The 13,184-nt window shown below is 37.8% G+C and overlaps 4 non-coding genes across 4 annotated transcripts; all 4 read left to right on the forward strand.

Annotated features, from left to right (window-relative positions):
• The first annotated feature begins 1,213 nt into the window (after positions 1 to 1,213).
• LOC149772099 (U1 spliceosomal RNA) lies at positions 1,214 to 1,374 on the forward strand. The gene has a single exon (XR_016417986.1). It is a non-coding gene; the product is annotated as a U1 spliceosomal RNA (small nuclear RNA).
• Positions 1,375 to 2,849: 1,475 nt separating this feature from the next.
• Positions 2,850 to 3,014, forward strand: LOC149772100 (U1 spliceosomal RNA). Its single transcript, XR_016417888.1, has one exon. It is a non-coding gene; the product is annotated as a U1 spliceosomal RNA (small nuclear RNA).
• Positions 3,015 to 4,485: 1,471 nt separating this feature from the next.
• LOC149772101 (U1 spliceosomal RNA) lies at positions 4,486 to 4,648 on the forward strand. Its single transcript, XR_016417918.1, has one exon. It is a non-coding gene; the product is annotated as a U1 spliceosomal RNA (small nuclear RNA).
• Positions 4,649 to 11,743: 7,095 nt separating this feature from the next.
• LOC149772102 (U1 spliceosomal RNA) lies at positions 11,744 to 11,903 on the forward strand. Its single transcript, XR_016417984.1, has one exon. It is a non-coding gene; the product is annotated as a U1 spliceosomal RNA (small nuclear RNA).
• Positions 11,904 to 13,184: the final 1,281 nt, after the last annotated feature.

Genomic DNA, 13,184 nt, shown 5'->3' on the forward strand with positions numbered 1-13,184 from the left:
ACGATTTAAATTTCGGCAACATTTGGAAAAATTTGCATAATAAATTTTTAGACCCCATCACTAGAGATGTGTGTTTTAAAATAATACATGATATTTTACCCGTTAACTACAACATGTTCTTAAAGAAGATTTCCAAATCTAAGTTATGCACTTTTTGCGGTGACATTGAAATGACTGATCATTTATTCTTCGAATGCAAATTAATACTCCCCTTACAACAGCTAATTATCAAATGGTTGAAAACACTTTCAAGAAACTCCTTCAATACCTTTTATACATTCCTTAAATTCGGTCTTATCCCGAATGGGGCCTCGTTCCCGAAACCTGAATTCGAGGACTTGTGCCTTTTATTATGCGCTGAATATAAATATGCTATATGGATTAAACGTATACGAGCATATTATTATAAAGAAGTGGTAACCAGCAACACCTTGTTATCCTTCTTTCTCTCAAGATTAAAATGTAGAATCAGAACTGACTATTCCAGGCTTAACTTAGTTCATTTTATAGACAAATGGTGCTTAGCTGGATTATTCTGTTCTCTATTCAATCTTGAATTAGTAATTGACACAAGTCTAGAATAATACAACATACCTTTCATATTAGATAAATCCAATTATATATACTTTTAGGATTTCTTCGTAGCTCTCACTACACAGCCCTGCTGTAACCATGTTTTAATCCACGTCTACCGGTATGCACGTTTAGTGTAGTAATACTTCCAGCCGCACGTGCTAACATTCTGCATTTCATCCCACGAGCTTTTACAGCAATTCACTTGTCAAACAGGTTTACAAGAGGTATAGTGCTTAAATCACTTTGAATACATCTTGCATTTACAATAATATAATGTCGGTTATATTACAAACTAATTTATAATTTCAATATTTCCATCTCTGTATGAAATTATTATATGACTGACAAACTAAATATATATATGTGTATGTGTTTGTGTATATATATATATGGCATACAAATGTATTATGTATAATTGTATTTATTTATTTCATTTTTTTTTCTTCACCTAGGAGATATGCGTTCAACAATTTTGTACGTTCTTGTACATATAAGCGATTTTAAATGCATGCATGGTAAATGTGCACGTCAACGTGTATGTATGTGTCTGTGTGTTTAGGCTTGAACGGATAAGTGGGAAGAACATGTATGGGTGAAGATTGTAGTATAGGATTCGCTTATATATTTTAACATCTAAATACTGAATAAAGATTTTATGAAAAATAAAAAAAAAGGTTTCCCCAGGATGAGGCCTTTCCATTGCACTTCGGTTGGGCTGAAACCTGCGATCACCCCAAATGTGGGTGACTCGGGGTCGTTATTTATTAGTGTGGGGGTCTGCGTTCGCGCTAACCCCTGATAATTCAATTAAAAATAACCAATAATCTCAAGCTTATGACAAAATTAGTCTGGATGTCTCTGATTAGCACGTGCCAATCGATAATGTTATTATTTCTTACACTGCTCTTTCAAGGGGTGGGTACCCCGGGTGGTCTAAATAGCCCACCATTACGGATCGCGGCCATCTCACCTGTCTGCGTGTGTTTGAGTTTCGGATTTGGCCCATGTGGTTATCAGAGAAAGCTTGCCAGTATGTTATCATGGGTCGGGAGTTCTTTCCGTTCAGTTTTCTTCTCCCGGGTTCTTCCTCCACCATTTATATTGCCTGCCATGCATAACCTATCTTGTGCTGCAAAAAGGCATTAAACCCTACAACAAACAACTTTCAAAGAGCCATCTCACAACGAACGTGTGAAATATCTTTGAGTAACAGCGATCCAGCATATTTGTGAGAGAAAGAAAGAAAGAAAGAGAAATAAATGGAAACATGCTTACTGGATTCGACGAAAATCAAGTTTTATTTTCACAGAACTTCTCTGCAGTAGAGAGAGAGAGAGAGAGAGAGAGAGAGAGAGAGAGAGAGAGAGAAACAATATCTTCAAATAACAGGAACAACTTCGTTAATACAGCAAGCTTGTTGTCCTTATCAAAAGCAGTGACAGCTTCATCATAAGTCTCATTGTAGAGATCATCTGCATCACCAGTTACTTCTGTATCAGCAGCACTTTCAACAATCCAAAGCTTCTAGACTCGGAGTACGGCGAAGCGTAGCTGGCCAATCAGTGGCACAAAGATTTCAAATTTAATAAAACAGAGGAAACAAATAGTAGTATTCCTTTGACCTGACAAGTCGATTTGCAGTGGTTCATAGCAAAAGAGGTTGATGCACTGCAACCTCAAATTTATACCTGCATTTTTCATTTATGACACCAAGCGATCTTGCCAGTGCAAACACAATCCCTTTCCCTACGTAACAGTTCGGGAAAGCATTGTGTACTAAACAGCTGGATGTGATTGACCATAGTTCTTGCTAGACGACTATTGCTATTTCACTGTCAACTTGCTGTGAAGTAACTATGGGAGGTCAATGGCTGATATCAGTTTCAAGAACAAGACAAGCCCGAAACGCGGAATTGAAAAATGTATCCATATATTTAATTAAAAAACCATAATAGCTGAAAAATACGCACCGTTGCCTCAAGTTAAGAAATTTGCCAGGGGCCAATATACGAAACTATCCCCTGCCGTCCGAGCAAACCTATATAGCATATATCCACCGTAAAAGAAACTGAAATTGCAAATAAAGGACTATTTGAAGACATTTCAGTTACTTTTGTAATGTTGAAACATAAGCTATAAAGTTATTCGGAATACTAAGACATCAGCAGTACCATGGCCCTGAATCGTTTTAATTTATTTTCATTACTTAGAGGCACACTTCCTACTCCAGACACAAATGTCAGTTGATAAACGTCAGTAAACGTCAAGAAATCATACTTACCTGGACCAGGGAGTACCGTGATCAGCTAGGCGGTTTCCCCAGGATGAGGCCTTTCCATTGCACTTCGGTTGGGCTGAAACCTGCGATCACCCCAAAATGTGGGTGACTCGGGGTCGTTATTTATTAGTGTGGGGGTCTGCGTTCGCGCTAACCCCTGATAATTCAATTAAAAATAACCAATAATCTCAAGCTTATGACAAAATTAGTCTGGATGTCTCTGATTAGAACGTGCCAATCGATAATGTTATTATTTCTTACACTGCTCTTTCAAGGGGTGGGTACCCCGGGTGGTCTAAATAGCCCACCATTACGGATCGCGGCCATCTCACCTGTCTGCGTGTGTTTGAGTTTCGGATTTGGCCCATGTGGTTATCAGAGAAAGCTTGCCAGTATGTTATCATGGGTCGGGAGTTCTTTCCGTTCAGTTTTCTTCTCCCGGGTTCTTCCTCCACCATTTATATTGCCTGCCATGCATAGCCTATCTTGTGCTGAAAAATGGCATTAAACCCTACAACAAACAACTTTCAAAGAGCCATCTCACAACGAACGTGTGAAATATCTTTGAGTAACAGCGATCCAGCATATTTGTGAGAGAAAGAAAGAAAGAAAGAGAAATAAATGGAAACATGCTTACTGGATTCGACGAAAATCAAGTTTTATTTTCACAGAACTTCTCTGCAGTAGAGAGAGAGAGAGAGGGAGAGAGAGAGAGAGAGAGAGAGAAACAATATCTTCAAATAACAGGAACAACTTCGTTAATACAGCAAGCTTGTTGTCCTTATCAAAAGCAGTGACAGCTTCATCATAAGTCTCATTGTAGAGATCATCTGCATCACCAGTTACTTCTGTATCAGCAGCACTTTCAACAATCCAAAGCTTCTAGACTCGGAGTAAGACGAAGCGTAGCTGGCCAATCAGTGGCACAAAGATTTCAAATTTAATAAAACAGAGGAAACAAATAGTAGTATTCCTTTGACCTGACAAGTCGATTTGCAGTGGTTCATAGCAAAAGAGATTGATGCACTGCAACCTCAAATTTATACCTGCATTTTTCATTTATGACACCAAGCGATCTTGCCAGTGCAAACACAATCCCTTTCCTTACGTAACAGTTCGGGAAAGCATTGTGTACTAAACAGCTGGATGTGATTGACCATAGTTCTTGCTAGACGACTATTGCTATTTCACTGTCAACTTGCTGTGAAGTAACTATGGGAGGTCAATGGCTGATATCAGTTTCAAGAACAAGACAAGCCCGAAACGCGGAATTGAAAAATGTATCCATATATTTAATTAAAAAACCATAATAGCTGAAAAATACGCACCGTCGAAAGAAGTTAAGAAATTTGCCAGGGGCCAATATACGAAACTATCCCCTGCCGTCCGAGCAAACCTATATAGCATATATCCACCGTAAAAGAAACTGAAATTGCAAATAAAGGACTATTTGAAGACATTTCAGTTACTTTTGTAATGTTGAAACATAAGCTATAAAGTTATTCGGAATACTAAGACATCAGCAGTACCATGGCCCTGAATCGTTTTAATTTATTTTCATTACTTAGAGGCACACTTCCTACTCCAGACACAAACGTCAGTTGATAAACGTCAATAAACGTCAAGAAATCATACTTACCTGGACCAGGGAGTACCGTGATCAGCTAGGCGGTTTCCCCAGGATGAGGCCTTTCCATTGCACTTCGGTTGGGCTGAAACCTGCGATCACCCCAAATGTGGGTGACTCGGGGTCGTTATTTATTAGTGTGGGGTCTGCGTTCGCGCTAACCCCTGATAATTCAATTAAAAATAACCAATAATCTCAAGCTTATGACAAAATTAGTCTGGATGTCTCTGATTAGCACGTGCCAATCGATAATGTTATTATTTCTTACACTGCTCTTTCAAGGGGTGGGTACCCGGGTGGTCTAAATAGCCCACCATTACGGATCGCGGCCATCTCACCTGTCTGCGTGTGTTTGAGTTTCGGATTTGGCCCATGTGGTTATCAGAGAAAGCTTGCCAGTATGTTATCATGGGTCGGGAGTTCTTTCCGTTCAGTTTTCTTCTCCCGGGTTCTTCCTCCACCATTTATATTGCCTGCCATGCATAGCCTATCTTGTGCTGAAAAATGGCATTAAACCCTACAACAAACAACTTTCAAAGAGCCATCTCACAACGAACGTGTGAAATATCTTTGAGTAACAGCGATCCAGCATATTTGTGAGAGAAAGAAAGAAAGAAAGAGAAATAAATGGAAACATGCTTACTGGATTCGACGAAAATCAAGTTTTATTTTCACAGAACTTCTCTGCAGTAGAGAGAGAGAGAGAGAGAGAGAGAGTGAGAGAGAGAGAGAGAGAGAGAGAAACAATATCTTCAAATAACAGGAACAACTTCGTTAATACAGCAAGCTTGTTGTCCTTATCAAAAGCAGTGACAGCTTCATCATAAGTCTCATTGTAGAGATCATCTGCATCACCAGTTACTTCTGTATCAGCAGCACTTTCAACAATCCAAAGCTTCTAGACTCGGAGTACGGCGAAGCGTAGCTGGCCAATCAGTGGCACAAAGATTTCAAATTTAATAAAACAGAGGAAACAAATAGTAGTATTCCTTTGACCTGACAAGTCGATTTGCAGTGGTTCATAGCAAAAGAGGTTGATGCACTGCAACCTCAAATTTATACCTGCATTTTTCATTTATGACACCAAGCGATCTTGCCAGTGCAAACACAATCCCTTTCCCTACGTAACAGTTCGGGAAAGCATTGTGTACTAAACAGCTGGATGTGATTGACCATAGTTCTTGCTAGACGACTATTGCTATTTCACTGTCAACTTGCTGTGAAGTAACTATGGGAGGTCAATGGCTGATATCAGTTTCAAGAACAAGACAAGCCCGAAACGCGGAATTGAAAAATGTATCCATATATTTAATTAAAAAACCATAATAGCTGAAAAATACGCACCGTTGCCTCAAGTTAAGAAATTTGCCAGGGGCCAATATACGAAACTATCCCCTGCCGTCCGAGCAAACCTATATAGCATATATCCACCGTAAAAGAAACTGAAATTGCAAATAAAGGACTATTTGAAGACATTTCAGTTACTTTTGTAATGTTGAAACATAAGCTATAAAGTTATTCGGAATACTAAGACATCAGCAGTACCATGGCCCTGAATCGTTTTAATTTGTTTTCATTACTTAGAGGCACACTTCCTACTCCAGACACAAATGTCAGTTGATAAACGTCAGTAAACGTCAAGAAATCATACTTACCTGGACCAGGGAGTACCGTGATCAGCTCACGCGTAAGCTCATCCAAAACAGAGTAGTTCTCAAAATCATTTTGAGTTAACATTCCACGTTCATTTAAAATGTATCGCCGTTGTGAAGTGAACGTCTCAAACTATGTCAACAGTGATGTTTATCTTCGTACAGTACGAATTGAGGGTCGTATGTCTCGAGAAGATGCGCTCAGGAAACTGGAACTTGCTGGTGTAGAGATTACTGACCTTGAAGGGTTTTACAGAGAAGGTGAAAACACCCCATGGCATGCTGTTCTCCGTTCGCAAGAGAAAGCAAAAGGAGTTACCGGAGACGGTATTAAATACATCGCAAATCTGATAATAGATCTTAGAGTACACTGGCTGCCCCTTTTTGTCAATGATAATATCATCAAAGAGGTCCTGAAGGAATATGGACAGATTCTCGAGATAACTAGGGACAAAACCATTATATCCAAGGACAAGATGATCGAAAATGGCACTAGGATAGTCAAACTTCGCACCACAGAATTTGACAGCCGGAACATACCACACATTGTGTCACTTGGAATGTGTGGGATGCTGATCACCATGAAAGGGCGCCCCCCAATTTGTCTTAGATGCCGTCAATCAGGTCATTTACGTAAAGACTGTCCCGAGAAAGGTGCAAGTTATGCATCTGTAGTAAACAGTGAAAGGCATGTTGTCCCCCAGCCACCTGCACCACGCGAAACAACACAACCTAAACCATCAACATCAGCAGCGCCGATATCTACAGAGAGGAGTACAGTTGATCACCCCACCGCCTCCGCCTCTTCGAATGCTTCAGAAGTGGCGGAGGAAGGAGTATCAACCCAAAATGATGAGAAAGCTGTAGCCCCAGAAAATACAGAGGAGGGACCTAAATCATCGGATAAGAGAGAACTATTTGACTTGGACACATACACGTGGCAAGTGGTCACGTCCAAGAGGTCCAAAAAAAACCACAATGAAGAAGATTCACATATGGACGTGCAAACTTCTTAATGTTGGAATACGCCCTGCTGAGGTATGTGAGAAAGAAACTGGAACGCCCACGGACAATGGAGGCTATCAAATGGACCGGGCACATATACGGACAGTACAATGGACAAGGAATAAGTTTAACGGACTAAATATTTCAGGATGTTTCCTGGTTATAAGTTCTTATTTCCAAAATATCAGGTTTGTTCTCATTCTCCATTATACTTTGTCACATTCAAATTATCATCTTTCTTCATCTCATAGTTCATATATTTCGTCCATAACACTTTATTACTTAATTATATACCCACCCCTATTATGTTATTGTTCAGTAAGTCAATTCTGGTTACGAATAGTATCACCATATACAATGAACTCTACTCATCTCGAGCTCAGACTGACTCGCTCCGTACACCTAGAGTATACAGAGCAGCCCTATTTCACGTGCATGAACGATTTTTAACTTATTCTGGACATGCCAACACAATAAAAAATAACATGAGTACAATTAACGTCCTTACATTAAACAGCAATGGCCTTCGAACCAACACGGATCGAAAACTATACGAGATTAGAAACTTGGTATCTTCACATCATATTGACCTTGTATTTCTACAAGAAACCCATGTAGAAAAAAGAACCCTTACTTCAAAAATTCAAGAGAAATTGCAATGTTGTTGTGCCATATGGAGTTTTGGCTCGAGTCGTTCATCTGGAGTTGCTATTATTAATTTTAATCCTAACATAACTTTTCTAAAATATGAAACTGATTTTGACGGTAGAATAATTTGCGCTGACTTTCAATATAATGATATAACATATCGGGCCATAAATATATATGCCCCCAACCCTGATTCGGAGAAAAGTGAATTTTTTACTTCATTATTCACATATTTAACGGGACAACACAATCTCATTCTAGCAGGAGACTTCAATTGTGTCCTCAACTCTAACCTTGACCGGGTAGGAAATCTAACTAATTACAGCGACAAGTCCGTGCAAGCATTAAAATCTCTTATATCTAACTTTAAACTAATTGACACATTTCGCAAACTGAACCCCTCATCAAAAATGTACACATGGTATCGAAATACACTAGACCAATCATTACCACTGTTAGCGAGCAGACTTGATCGACTGTATGTTTCTAAAAACATAGCAAATTTCATCATTAATTCGACAATCGTTAACTTCACTCAATCTGACCACGATGCAGTAATTTTAAGTATAGCATGCAACTCATCAATATCATATGGTACCGGTTACTGAAAATGCAATAACTCGCATTTAAAACATACCACATTAAAAACTCTCATTACGGACCTAATTCAGAGAGAACTAAGACATCATAACATTACACTAGAATATTGGGATGAGCAAAACTCAAACTTAAAGAAGAAATCATTCGATATTCCAAACAACTTTTGAAAATTAAGAACTCGGCAATTAAATCATTGAAGAAAGACTACCACTATCTAAGACAGAAATATGATTTATCCAATAATGAAGAACTTCTCTTTCAACTACAAGAACTCCGAATGTCTATTAAGGAATTGCAAAACGAAAAATATGTAGGATCAGTCATTAGGAGCAAAGCAAAAATTTTAGATAATAACGAAAGACCGAGCCAATTCTTTTTTCAATTAGAAAATAAAAAGGGTTCCCAGAAAACTATCACTGAAATTGAGTATAATAACGTGACCTATAACTCAAGTGTTGATATTTTAAACTGTTTTAAAACGCTTTATTCAAATCTTTTTACCCCTGAATCAATTGATGAAGATTTATCTGAAGAATTCTTAACTGGGTTACCTCAGTTAAACGCTGAGGATAACCAATTCCTCATTGGATCAATTACTAAAGCAGAAATTTGGAAATCTTTAAATACGATGGAGCCAAATAAATCACCTGGACCAGACGGTCTCACAAAAGAGTTTTACGTCACGTTCTTTGAATGTTTAGGCGACACATTAGTCCGTTTATATAATTTGATCTTTGAATCAAACACTCTGTCTGATTCACAAAAACTATCTTACATTACGTTACTATGTAAGGACCCTCAAAATTCAAATAATATGAAAAATTGGAGACCTATCTCCCTATTAAATTTAGACTACAAAATTCTATCTAAAGTTATTACTAATCGACTTGGAAATGTCATGTCCAAAATAATACACATGGATCAAACATGTGGAGTTAAAGGTCGATCTATATTTGACAATGGTCACCTTATACGAAATATCTGTGACTACATAGAACAAAAAGAATTATCATGTGCATTTATATCCTTAGATCAAGAAAAGGCATTTGATAGGGTTAATTATCAATTTATATTAAAAACATTGGAATCATTCGGGTTTCATCCTGATTTTATTAAATGGATTTCAATTTTCTACACTGATGTTAGTTCATCAGTTATAGTCAACAATTATATTTCGGACCCCTTTTTAATATCAAGAGGAGTTCGTCAAGGTTGCAGTCTTTCCCCCCTTCTATATGTAATAGTGTACGAGCCTTTTGCAATCAAAATTCGAAACGACCCAGAAATTATAGGTATTAAGGTGCCTGGTGCAGCAGAGGCCTGTAAGATCTCTCTCTACGCGGATGATAGTACAGGTTTCTGTTGCACGGACAAATCGATCGAACGATATTTATTTTGGTCTCGCATGTACGATCGCGCTTCTGGTGCTAAGGTAAATTACAGCAAATCCAACGGCATGTTCATGGGTAAATGGCGTAACCGCAGTGATCACCCCTTTGGCATTTCTTGGATCGACAAACAAAAAATTGTAGGGTTTCATTTTGGCAATGATGTAAGTCACGATGATCACTGGAATAAAAATGTTACTAAGCTTATGAATACACTATTACTATGGAAACGTAGAAATTTACCTCTCATTTCTAAATCCCATGTTATTAACCTTTTAGCTTGCAGCAAAATTTGGTATACTGCAACCGTGGCTAATCTACCTAAACACTATGAAATTTTAATAAATAGGAATATCTTCACATTTTTGTGGAATTCTAAATTTGAACCGCTTGCTAGAGCCGTATGTATCAACCCCCTATACGACGGGGGTTTAAACATCACCCATTTGAGATGTAAAATCCAAGCAATACGTATACAACATATACAAAAATTACTCGACGATGAGTATTCAGCCAAATGGAAAGATTTTGCAAGGTATTGGATCGGTTTACAATTAAGGTCTTTCAACCCTAATTTAGGCCTTAACAAATTTACTCATACGCTATATGTACCTGAATTTTATCAAAAATGTATGACCATTTTCAAAACATTTCTTGAAAATAATCCTTATCTCGAGTTTGGTCATGTCCCCACAAAATATTTTTATCAACGACAGTTACAAATCTATGTTCTTGAACCCAAAATAACCAAATTATACGATTTAAATTTCGGCAACATTTGGAAAAATTTGCATAATAAATTTTTAGACCCCATCACTAGAGATGTGTGTTTTAAAATAATACATGATATTTTACCCGTTAACTACAACATGTTCTTAAAGAAGATTTCCAAATCTAAGTTATGCACTTTTTGCGGTGACATTGAAATGACTGATCATTTATTCTTCGAATGCAAATTAATACTCCCCTTACAACAGCTAATTATCAAATGGTTGAAAACACTTTCAAGAAACTCCTTCAATACCTTTTATACATTCCTTAAATTCGGTCTTATCCCGAATGGGGCCTCGTTCCCGAAACCTGAATTCGAGGACTTGTGCCTTTTATTATGCGCTGAATATAAATATGCTATATGGATTAAACGTATACGAGCATATTATTATAAAGAAGTGGTAACCAGCAACACCTTGTTATCCTTCTTTCTCTCAAGATTAAAATGTAGAATCAGAACTGACTATTCCAGGCTTAACTTAGTTCATTTTATAGACAAATGGTGCTTAGCTGGATTATTCTGTTCTCTATTCAATCTTGAATTAGTAATTGACACAAGTCTAGAATAATACAACATACCTTTCATATTAGATAAATCCAATTATATATACTTTTAGGATTTCTTCGTAGCTCTCACTACACAGCCCTGCTGTAACCATGTTTTAATCCACGTCTACCGGTATGCACGTTTAGTGTAGTAATACTTCCAGCCGCACGTGCTAACATTCTGCATTTCATCCCACGAGCTTTTACAGCAATTCACTTGTCAAACAGGTTTACAAGAGGTATAGTGCTTAAATCACTTTGAATACATCTTGCATTTACAATAATATAATGTCGGTTATATTACAAACTAATTTATAATTTCAATATTTCCATCTCTGTATGAAATTATTATATGACAGACAAACTAAATATATATATGTGTATGTGTTTGTGTATATATATATATGGCATACAAATGTATTATGTATAATTGTATTTATTTATTTCATTTTTTTTTCTTCACCTAGGAGATATGCGTTCAACAATTTTGTACGTTCTTGTACATATAAGCGATTTTAAATGCATGCATGGTAAATGTGCACGTCAACGTGTATGTATGTGTCTGTGTGTTTAGGCTTGAACGGATAAGTGGGAAGAACATGTATGGGTGAAGATTGTAGTATAGGATTCGCTTATATATTTTAACATCTAAATACTGAATAAAGATTTTATGAAAAATAAAAAAAAAGGTTTCCCAGGATGAGGCCTTTCCATTGCACTTCGGTTGGGCTGAAACCTGCGATCACCCCAAATGTGGGTGACTCGGGGTCGTTATTTATTAGTGTGGGGGTCTGCGTTCGCGCTAACCCCTGATAATTCAATTAAAAATAACCAATAATCTCAAGCTTATGACAAAATTAGTCTGGATGTCTCTGATTAGCACGTGCCAATCGATAATGTTATTATTTCTTACACTGCTCTTTCAAGGGGTGGGTACCGCGGGTGGTCTAAATAGCCCACCATTACGGATCGCGGCCATCTCACCTGTCTGCGTGTGTTTGAGTTTCGGATTTGGCCCATGTGGTTATCAGAGAAAGCTTGCCAGTATGTTATCATGGGTCGGGAGTTCTTTCCGTTCAGTTTTCTTCTCCCGGGTTCTTCCTCCACCATTTATATTGCCTGCCATGCATAGCCTATCTTGTGCTGCAAAAAGGCATTAAACCCTACAACAAACAACTTTCAAAGAGCCATCTCACAACGAACGTGTGAAATATCTTTGAGTAACAGCGATCCAGCATATTTGTGAGAGAAAGAAAGAAAGAAAGAGAAATAAATGGAAACATGCTTACTGGATTCGACGAAAATCAAGTTTTATTTTCACAGAACTTCTCTGCAGTAGAGAGAGAGAGAGAGAGAGAGAGAGAGAGAGAGAGAGAGAGAGAGAGAGAAACAATATCTTCAAATAACAGGAACAACTTCGTTAATACAGCAAGCTTGTTGTCCTTATCAAAAGCAGTGACAGCTTCATCATAAGTCTCATTGTAGAGATCATCTGCATCACCAGTTACTTCTGTATCAGCAGCACTTTCAACAATCCAAAGCTTCTAGACTCGGAGTACGGCGAAGCGTAGCTGGCCAATCAGTGGCACAAAGATTTCAAATTTAATAAAACAGAGGAAACAAATAGTAGTATTCCTTTGACCTGACAAGTCGATTTGCAGTGGTTCATAGCAAAAGAGGTTGATGCACTGCAACCTCAAATTTATACCTGCATTTTTCATTTATGACACCAAGCGATCTTGCCAGTGCAAACACAATCCCTTTCCCTACGTAACAGTTCGGGAAAGCATTGTGTACTAAACAGCTGGATGTGATTGACCATAGTTCTTGCTAGACGACTATTGCTATTTCACTGTCAACTTGCTGTGAAGTAACTATGGGAGGTCAATGGCTGATATCAGTTTCAAGAACAAGACAAGCCCGAAACGCGGAATTGAAAAATGTATCCATATATTTAATTAAAAAACCATAATAGCTGAAAAATACGCACCGTTGCCTCAAGTTAAGAAATTTGCCAGGGGCCAATATACGAAACTATCCCCTGCCGTCCGAGCAAACCTATATAGCATATATCCACCGTAAAAGAAACTGAA

This window comes from Sinohyriopsis cumingii, unplaced genomic scaffold (genome assembly GCF_028554795.1).
Source record: "Sinohyriopsis cumingii isolate HCF-2022 unplaced genomic scaffold, ASM2855479v2 utg001517l, whole genome shotgun sequence".
Taxonomy (NCBI): Eukaryota; Metazoa; Mollusca; class Bivalvia; order Unionida; family Unionidae; genus Sinohyriopsis; species Sinohyriopsis cumingii.